Below are 10,218 nucleotides of genomic sequence, written 5' to 3'. Positions count from 1 at the left end.
GTAATTTACAGATTACTGTGGATGTTTAAAGCTGATAGCTCTGCTCCTCTGTGTACCATAGTTTGGCCACTTTGGAAGCAGGTGCCAGTTGGAGTTCTGAGCCCTTCCCTACAGTATGTGAAACAGTAAGTCATACATTACAGAGCATTTGGTTAAATCTGTGAATGCTGCTATTTTTGAGACATATGCAGTCTGTTTATTTTTTTAAAGTTCATGAATTGTAATTATGTCTTTGCACCATCCTGCCGCACTTTCCAATCCAAGCACTTTTTCATTCTTTCTTTTTTTTTTTAACCAAGAACACATCCATACTATAAACATAAGATTCTGGAATGATTATAATGTACTGCCATTCTATAATTGCTTGGTAGTGTGTGCACAGTGTATAGTCTTGTTTGGTTTCTCAGGGAACATTTAGACTTTGGGATAAGCTCAGTTATGACCAACAGAGGAAATGCTTTTGGATCCTGGTCAGAGATTTACAATAACTATTTCTATAGATAAACCAACTCAGAAAACAATAAGATTAACAATAACTATTTTTACAGATAAACCAACTCAGAACACAATATACATGACTATTTATAGCTGCCTATTTTGTGTCCAAGGTCAATAGAATAATAATGTCTGCTGTGTTTTTTTTTTTTTTTTATTGACCCCGGTCTCAAACACCAGTAAATGACTCATCATGGGCACATTGAAAGATGCAAGGTCTCCAGAAAGGTTCAAGTACATTTCCTTTATTGTGAAATAATGTAGAGCATGACTTTGACCGGGTTTGTTTTTTTCCCAAAAAACTAGAACTGAAACCCTGAATGCTTGGGATATAAAAATAAGTTATTTGAATGTCTCTGATTACTACCTGATTTGCTTATTTTATTTTTAAATGTCTGGAATTATTTAAAAGAAATCTCATGTTGTTAATTATTACCTGAAATGTCTCCAGATTTTCCAAACTGTTATTTTAAGTAACTGAAAACATCACTTAAGGAACACAAATTTGTTTTCACAGTAGTTGTGAAATTTAAGTATGAACATTGAAACTGTTATTACAGTAGTTAAACACACACAATAGCAGATGACACTACTGTATGACCCGACACATATCAAGGAGTTTATTCTTAACGTATATATATATATATATATAAATATATATATCCCTCCTGAAGTCCAACTTCCACTGCCTCAAAGTGGCAGGAGGGTGACAACAGGTTCTCAAGACGAAGTACAGCGGAGTCCTTTGACTCGGACAGGTTCAACCATGCTGTAAAAGCTTGAGTAACATACTCAGCCAAAGTGGAAGGGGCACTCAACAACCCACATGGCCAGTGTGGTGAGTTATGGCCAACTCCACCATGATGAAAGTGCAAAAAAATGGCCCTCATTCCCCGGAGGCTGGATTGCCACCGACCAAGGCAGCGGCTGGTTAGGCATGAAGGCAGAGGGTGCCAAGAATCACTGTGTTACAATTTTAGGCTGCCACAGAACACTGACCCTGGCCACGTACAACTGCAGATCTCTTTCAGACTTCATGAGTTGGAAGAACCAAGTGGGACATCGTAGGACTAAGCAAAGTACGGCAAAAAGACAAAGGACTACTAGAACTCAAGAGTAGACATCTTCTCTTCTACCGATGCACTACAAATGGACGAACAGGAGGCATTGGATTCATTTTCCACAAGAGAATCAAGAATAACATGATAGAGATTGACAGCACGTCAGAGGTCTGCAAGACTGATAGTGAAAGTTTCAAGGAAGTATGAACTTCAGGTCATCCAAGTATATGCACCAACAACAAGCTGTTTGGATGAAGAAGTCAAAGATTTTTATGAAGAAGTACAAGAACTACACGAAAATGGGAAGAGCCACTATAAGTTCATCATCGGTGACTTCAACGCCAAAATAAGAGCCCAGCAAGAAGACGAGAATTTGGTCGGCAAATTTGGACATGTTGACAGGAATGAGAGGGCCAACAGACTAGTCGAATTTGCAGAGAACAAGAACTTATTCATCATGAACACCTTCTTCCAGAAGAAACCCATCAGGAAATGGACATAGAGATGACCCAACGGAGTGAAGAATGAAATTGACTACCTACTCACCAACAAGAAGCACACAGTACAAGATGTCTCAGTACTAAACAATTTTAACACAGGAAGTGACCACAGATACACTTAACACAGCACTGGAGAGAGCGAAACTCGTGGTGACGAAATCCAACACAATCAACGTAGAAATGCTCCAGAAGCAAAGCCTGGTGTTTCAACTGGAACTGAAGAATAGATTCAGTGCACTTTAAGATCTGCAAAAAGATGAAGCAATCGAGGTAAACAAAATATATGAGGAAGTGATGCAAGTAATTGCAGAAACAACAAAAAAAACATCTCTGGAACTCAGAGTGCAAAATGTGACCAGAAGATCACGCAAGAGACAAAAGACCTCATGAAGATAAGGGAAATTAAACAAACAGCAGCTCTGAAGTCAAAGATTGAATACATTGAGCTCTACAAGACAATAAGAAAGTGCATTACTGAGGATATACGGTCGTTCAACTGTAGGTTGGTAGTGAAAACTTTTGAAAACAACCGAAGCATGAAGAAAACAAAACAAAGACTGATCGTTGGGGGAAAAAACCCATTTTAGCAATCAAACAAGAGGACGGGACTGTCATCAAGAACCACAAATTGATTTTGAAGAGAGTCGAAGACTTTTACAGAAAATGGTATAAAGATGAAAAGAGCAACGTAGCAGATGACGAAGATGAGATGCAAAAAACGCAACCTGAGGAAGAAGTTCCAGATGTTCTACCAGAAGAAGTGAAACATGCTATCAAACATATGAAGACAGGAAAGGCACCTGGAGAAGACAGCATAACGCCTGATATCATGAAAGAAGGTGGTGAAGAAGTGACAAAAATACTGTTGCATATTTTTACAGATTGTATAAAGCAAAAGAAAGTGCCAAACGACTGGAACAACGCATCGGTGATAGTTTTACATAAGAAAGGAGATAAAGAAGACCTCAAGAACTACAGACCTATTAGCTTACTTTCTATAATCTACAACATTTTTACCAAGATACTCACCAACAGACTTCAAGATAAATTTGACTTGGCACAATCAAATGAGCAAGCAGGATTCAGGAGTGGATTTAGCACAATGGATCATCTTCAAGTTGTACAGCAAGTCATTCAAAACAGCAACGAGTACGAACTACCACTTTGCTTGGGATTCATTGACTATGAAAAAGCCTTAACTCTGTTTACACAAGATCTGTATTAAGCTCTCTGAAAAAACAAGGAATTGAAAAAACGTACAGAGACTTGATCAGCACCATATACAAGAATGCAACATCTACATTAAGACGCCACAAAAACAGCAACAAAATCAAGATTAAAAAAGGAGTTTGTCAAGGAGATACAATTTCCCCAAAGCTCTTCACGGCCACCCTAGAAGACATTTTCAAAACACTGGATTGGGAAAATAAGGGGCTGAAGATCAATGGAGCCTACTTGAATCACCTACAATTTGCTGACGACATCCTCATATTTACAATGTCCCCAGAAGAATTACAAACAAGAATACAAGAACTACACAAGGCTAGCATCAAAGCGGTTTTGAAAATGAACCTGAAGAAGACTCAAGTCATGTTCAATAAATATACCACTCCACAGGCAACTGAAGTGAATGGGATCAAGCTTGAAGAAGTCAATAACTACGTATAATTAGGACAGTTAGGAAACAGAACCAAATGTGCAAAATCAACAAAAGAGCAAAAATGGGCTGGAGTGCCTTTGGAAGATTAAGCATGGTTCTGAAAGGGAAACTACCCTTATGCCTCAAAAGGAAAGTCCTCAACCAATGCGTTTTGCGAGTGCTAACTTACGAATGCGAAACCTGGACCCTCAATGCAAAAATGAATCAAAAAATTACAAATGCCTCAACGTTCTCATGCTGGGAATAACAAGAAGAGACAGAAAAAGGAAGGAATGGATAAGAGCGCAAAAAGTATGCAATGTTATTATAAGAGCGAAAAAACTGAAATGACAGTGGGCCGGACATGTAGCAAGAAGAAAAGACCATCGCTGGACCAAAGAGATATTAGACTAGATCCCAAGAGATGTAAAGCCAAGAAGAAGACCGCCAGGAAGATGGCAAGATGAAATTAGGAAACACGCAGGAGCAACGTGGATGAGGGACGCAGCAGACAGGTTTTGTGGAAGAATCTTGAGGAGGCCTTCATCCAGCAGTGGATTGAAAAAGGCTGAAGATGATAATGATGATGATGATGATATATATATACAGACGTGCTCAAATTTGTTGGTACCCTTACAGCTCATTGAAATAATGCTTCATTCCTCCTGAAAAGTGATGAAATTAAAAGCTATTTTATCATGTATACTTGCATGCCTTTGGTATGTCATAGAATAAAGCAAAGAAGCTGTGAAAAGAGATGAATTATTGCTTATTCTACAAAGATATTCTAAAATGGCCTGGACACATTTGTTGGTACCCCTTAGAAAAGATAATAAATAATTGGATTATAGTGATATTTCAAACTAATTAGTTTCTTTAATTAGTATCACACATGTCTCCAATCTTGTAATCAGTCATGCAGCCTATTTAAATGGAGAAAAGTAGTCACTGTGCTGTTTGGTATCATTGTGTGCACCACACTGAACATGGACCAGAGAAAGCAAAGGAGAGAGTTGTCTGAGGAGATCAGAAAGAAAATAATAGACAAGCATGGTAAAGGTAAAGGCTACAAGACCATCTCCAAGCAGCTTGATGTTCCTGTGACAACAGTTGCAAATATTATTAAGAAGTTTAAGGTCCATGGAACTGTAGCCAACCTCCCTGGGCGCGGCCGCAAGAGGAAAATCGACCCCAGAGTGAACAGAAGGATAGTGCAGCAGTGTCGAGTAGTGGTTAGGGCTCTTGACTCTTGACCGGAGGGTTGTGGGTTCAATCCCCAGTGGGGGACACTGTTGTTGTACCCTTGAGCAAGGTACTTTACCTAGATTGCTCCAGTAAAAACCCAACTGTATAAATGGGTAATTGTATGTAAAAATGATGTGATATCTATATAATGTGAAATAATGTATAATGTGATATCTTGTAACAATTGTAAGTCGCCCTGGATAAGGGCGTCTGCTAAGAAATAAATAAATAATAATAGTGCGAATGGTAGAAAAAGAACCAAGGATAACTGCCAAAGAGATACAAGCTGAACTCCAAGGTGAAGGTACGTCAGTTTCTGATCGCACCATCCGTCGCTTTTTGAGCGAAAGTGGGCTCCATGGAAGAAGACCCAGGAGGACTCCACTTTTGAAAGAAAAACATAAAAAAGCCAGACTGGAATTTGCTAAAATGCACATTGACAAGCCACAATCCTTCTGGGAGAATGTCCTTTGGACAGATGAGTCAAAACTGGAGCTTTTTGGCAAGTCACATCAGCTCTATGTTCACAGACAAAAAAATGAAGCTTTCAAAGAAAAGAACACCATACCTACAGTGAAACATGGAGGAGGCTCAGTTATGTTCTGGGGCTGCTTTGCTGCGCCTGGCACAGGGTGCCTTGAATCTGTGGAGGGCACAATGAAATCTCAAGACTATCAAGGCATTCTGGAGCGAAACGTACTGCCCAGTGTCAGAAAGCTCTGTCTCAGTCGCAGGTCATGGGTCCTCCAACAGGATAATGACCCAAAACACACAGCTAAAAGCACCCAAGAATGGATAAGAACAAAACATTGGACTATTCTGAAGTGGCCTTCTATGAGTCCTGATCTGAATCCTATCGAACATCTATGGAAAGAGCTGAAACTTGCAGTCTGGAGAAGGCACCCATCAAACCTGAGACAGCTGGAGCAGTTTGCTCAGGAAGAGTGGGCCAAACTACCTGTTAACAGGTGCCGAAGTCTCATTGAGAGCTACAGAAAACGTTTGATTGCAGTGATTGCCTCTAAAGGTTGTGCAACAAAATATTAGGTTAGCGGTCCCATCATTTTTGTCCATGCCATTTTCATTTGTTTTATTATTTACAATAATATGTTGAATAAAAAATCAAAAGCAAAGTCTGATTTCTATTAAATATGGAATAAACAATGGTGGATGCCAGTTACTTTTGTCAGTTTCAAAGAAAATTGTGCATTCTTCGTTTTTTGTGGAGGGGTACCAACAAATTTGAGCACGTCTGTATATATATATATATATATATATGGCACTATGCTGAAAGATTTTGTATAATTTGTAAATAAAATACATTGTGTAAGTTGTTTGTTTGAGAATGATCTAAGATTCTGCATGAACATGTACTGTGACATTGTACAATACATTATCAATAACAATTATACAAGAGAAGGCTATACAGCACTTGATTACAAAACATCTATTTGTTTCTCTTATTAGCTTCTAGTCCTCAATTGAAGGTCCTTTTTTTCCTTCTGGTTAAAAAAAGATTCAGCTGAAGTGACCGTATATGACCACAGAACAATGTCAGTTGGACAGTTACAACCTTGTGAAATGATGAACTGTTTAAAACCCTCTACAGTACTGTGAGTCTAGCTATGTGTGTCCTGATGCAGGGCTGGCATGCTGATTGTAGATCATTGCTTGTGGTTTTGTTTTCCGTGTGCAATGTAACTTGCAGGGCAGTCTACGATATCATTTACCCATGTGACACATTCGATTGATGTGGCAGGTAAACAGGGAAATTTGACTGCCTTTTTTGCTTATGTAGTGTTCTACTTTCTGATGTTTATCATGATTTTCCATCAGATTTTCTACTGTACATTTCAGTGGTTATTAATACTGTATTGCTATTACTAAAATGTCAGCCTTTTTTATGTATGCTCATTTACAGTATATCGAAACTGCTACCATTTTTTTGTTATCAACAACTTGCTATTAAAACCCTGAAGAAGATGGCATGACCTCTTACTGTTACTAATGTGTCACCTAAGTACGATGCAACGCTGCATCATGAAGTCGGTGTGCAAAACTAATTTTAATCTATTTCCAATATATCAAACATGACCCTCCCCCGCCTGGTTTATTATACTGTGCAAACTCTGCTGTAATGCAAACCCTTATAATACTGTATGGCTCCCATTGCATTGCACTGTTCATGGGTGTGCCGGTGGGATGCTGCATTTCAGTGTGTTTTAAGTGAGTTAACGATATAGAGGAAGAGCTGTAGCTGTTAGATTTCCACCTTACACAGTGTCTCCCTTCATTTTACCCTTGGAATTGATTTATTTTTTGCTTGCCCAGTGTGCTTGTATTGTAGATTACACTAACACAATGGATGTGAAAACAATAATTGTGTTAAAAAGAAAAAAACAATAACAAAGTTGACCTGAAAAGACCCAAGTCTTGATGGAAAATGGCGTGAGTCTTGTCCTAGTTGTTTTTACTTTTGCTGTAACGTCTAGACATTTTGGCAGCTTTTTTCCTCTTCATTTACGGTAATATTCCTCTCCTGTGTAAACTTTAACTCCACTCACAACAGAAGTTATTTATTTATTTATTTTCTTCATGCTGTAGTATTTTCAAGTTTGTTTTCTTGTGCCTGTTTGTTTGCTCACAATACTTATGATCATAGACTTACTCATATCAGAACTGGAAAAATCCTCATTGGAACAAGCTCTAATGCTGATGATTAATGGATGGGGGTTCATTGTCTGGAAAGGCATTTGATAGAGTAAAACTATTAATCACTGAATGTGAGAATAAATTACATGGTTATGTGTTATCTAGTCCCACTGCCTAGGGACCCATTATTTTGGGTTATGATTGCAAAGGGATCAAATGTAGTTAAACTGCAATGACAGCCCATTGAATGTATAGTAGCTCAACTGCAACTGAAACATTGTATCTGTACATCAGCTATTCAGTAATTCGGCATCCCTGTGAGGCAAGCAAGTGTGTGTTTTTAAAGTCACTGCCGGTGCTTCTTCAATTGCCCATATCTATTTATTTATTATAATAAATAAAAAAAAATCCTTAATTAAAAAAAAAAAAAAAGATTACTCTGAATTTTAAACTATAACTGACTAACAAAACATGAGACGGTGCAAACGTTCTGTTTCCACACAGTATTCTGTTTCTGAACCGAATAGTTTTTTTAATTCTTCTTTTAACTTTTTTTTTGTTTTTCAGGGTGGATCGTCGTTCTCCCCAGCAGCCGCGATGAGCAAAAAAAGAGCCAAAGAACTTGGAGCCTCCCTAGCAAGTGAAGTCAGCTGTTCTTCTGCTGTCCCTGAAGAGCTCCTCGCCTGTCTGGGAGATGCACCAGCTCTGCAACGCAGCGCAGACTTCCTGTGTTCATAGAACAGGACTGCATCACCTGAACTGGGATATATTTACCTAAATGAAAGTGGAAGTGGAAAATGCAGGCCATTGTAACTTAAAATTAGAGTTGGGGGGGGGGGGCTCGCTGTGGTCTAGAGTAGCTGTATGATGGAATTTGAACACAACTGAAGATAAAAATACTGACTGACCGCATCCTGGCTGTGCTAGGATTGCACATTCATGCAGACAGTTCCTTCTGCCATGCCAGCAGTGCAAGTGCAGGTTACAGTATGAGGAGATGTCTGTTACTGCACTGTGCTTATAGTTCTCTGTCTCCAATTTAAAAAAAAAAAGAGGAATGAAAACCTAGCAAAAAAAAAGAAGCGAAATTGAACTCCATGGTATTTAGACTCTGTGGTGTTTAGATTCTGTGGTATTTAGACCTAGAATTGCAGGATGGTTCTATTGAACTTGACCTTTGCTCCTAAACCTGACACTACAATAATAGTGTGACAAGCCACTCTTAACATGACCGGAGGCACAGAGCCAATGAGCATCTATAAACAAATATTATAAAAGGCCCTTTAAAAAGGGCATGGGCCTTTCACAGTCAATTCATTGCTTAATTGACTTACTCATTTAACTCTTAGCTGCTGAGGCCCTGGTGTTCTGTAAGTTCAGTTTTGTTTGTTATTGTTTTGTATGTCTTTCCACTCCTGTAGTTAAGGGTAACGAATCTACTGCTAATTGGGTATTTCTCGAAGAGAGATGCTAGACCTTTGAGTTCTTCATTCAAGACTGCATGTTAACTAAAATGCTATGTGTCTGTTTGCAGCTGCTGGCAGTCAGGGGCCCGTTCCAGACTTGGGGCCCGGTGGCAGATGTAGTTTCTGTTCAGGAACATCCCACTTCCGTTTTCCAGAACTCTGCTTTCCTGAACTCCTGCTTCCACAAGGTGGACCTAATGGTTGGCACCTCAGCAGACGATGGGCTGATCAGCAGGTCAAAACATATTAAGGTACATCTTCTGTTTTCAATTTCTATATTATTAGAATTACTAATAACTTTTTACGTGCTGAGGAATTTAGTATATTAACATTTTCAGAGCTTTATCTTATTTCCTACATGTGTAACTCAAGCATCATTTCGATATGATGTCCTACTATCTGAAGTGAGAACAAGCAGCCTAAGTATCTAAATTCTAAGGGTACATAACCAAGGCCAAGGATTTCATCATTATGGTTTTTGAGCTATACGACTAGTATCTCTTCCTGGAACTTTGGTCCCCTTTTGGCAAAGGAAATAGACCCAGTTTTGGCAAATGGGGAGCTTCAGTCTAGGTGAATATTTGTCTGATTAACTTGGAAGAAACTGTGAGGATGCTGTAGTTTCTGTTTGTTTATTTGTTGTTGTTTTTTTGTTTTTTGTTTTTCAGTCTGAAGGTTCAGGGATGCACACACCAACACAGATAACTTAATTTACTTTAGCTCAAGTAAGGTTATGCTGACACCAGAAAAAACTACAGAAAAAACATTTTGACCTTTTCACTTTTTGACCTGTTCCAATCCCTCTTTAAAACATCTTTCACTTTTTGACCTGTTCCAATCCCTCTTTAAAACATCTTTCACTTTTTGACCTGTTCCAATCCCTCTTTAAAAGCCCAGATTTCTTATTTTGTTTTTCTTTCGATTCTTCATATTTTAAGTTACTTACCAACTGTATGAATACATGCAAGTATATGTTTAACACTAGCCACCGGAAGCTCCAAATAAAAGATAATGACATATAGTGTATAAAAACACTTCACAATTAGCTTTACAACAGTGAGTGAAATGGTTGCCAGACAGTTTTTAACTTGAGGTCAGTTTCTAGATGCCCTCAATGTCTGTCCAATGTATTTTAATCTCATTTTAAATAATAACAGATG

This window comes from Acipenser ruthenus, chromosome 3, assembly GCF_902713425.1.
Source record: "Acipenser ruthenus chromosome 3, fAciRut3.2 maternal haplotype, whole genome shotgun sequence".
In the NCBI taxonomy this organism is placed as follows: Eukaryota; Metazoa; Chordata; class Actinopteri; order Acipenseriformes; family Acipenseridae; genus Acipenser; species Acipenser ruthenus.
The sequence above is the reverse complement of the archived record's forward strand: the minus strand, read 5'-3'. Positions refer to the sequence as shown.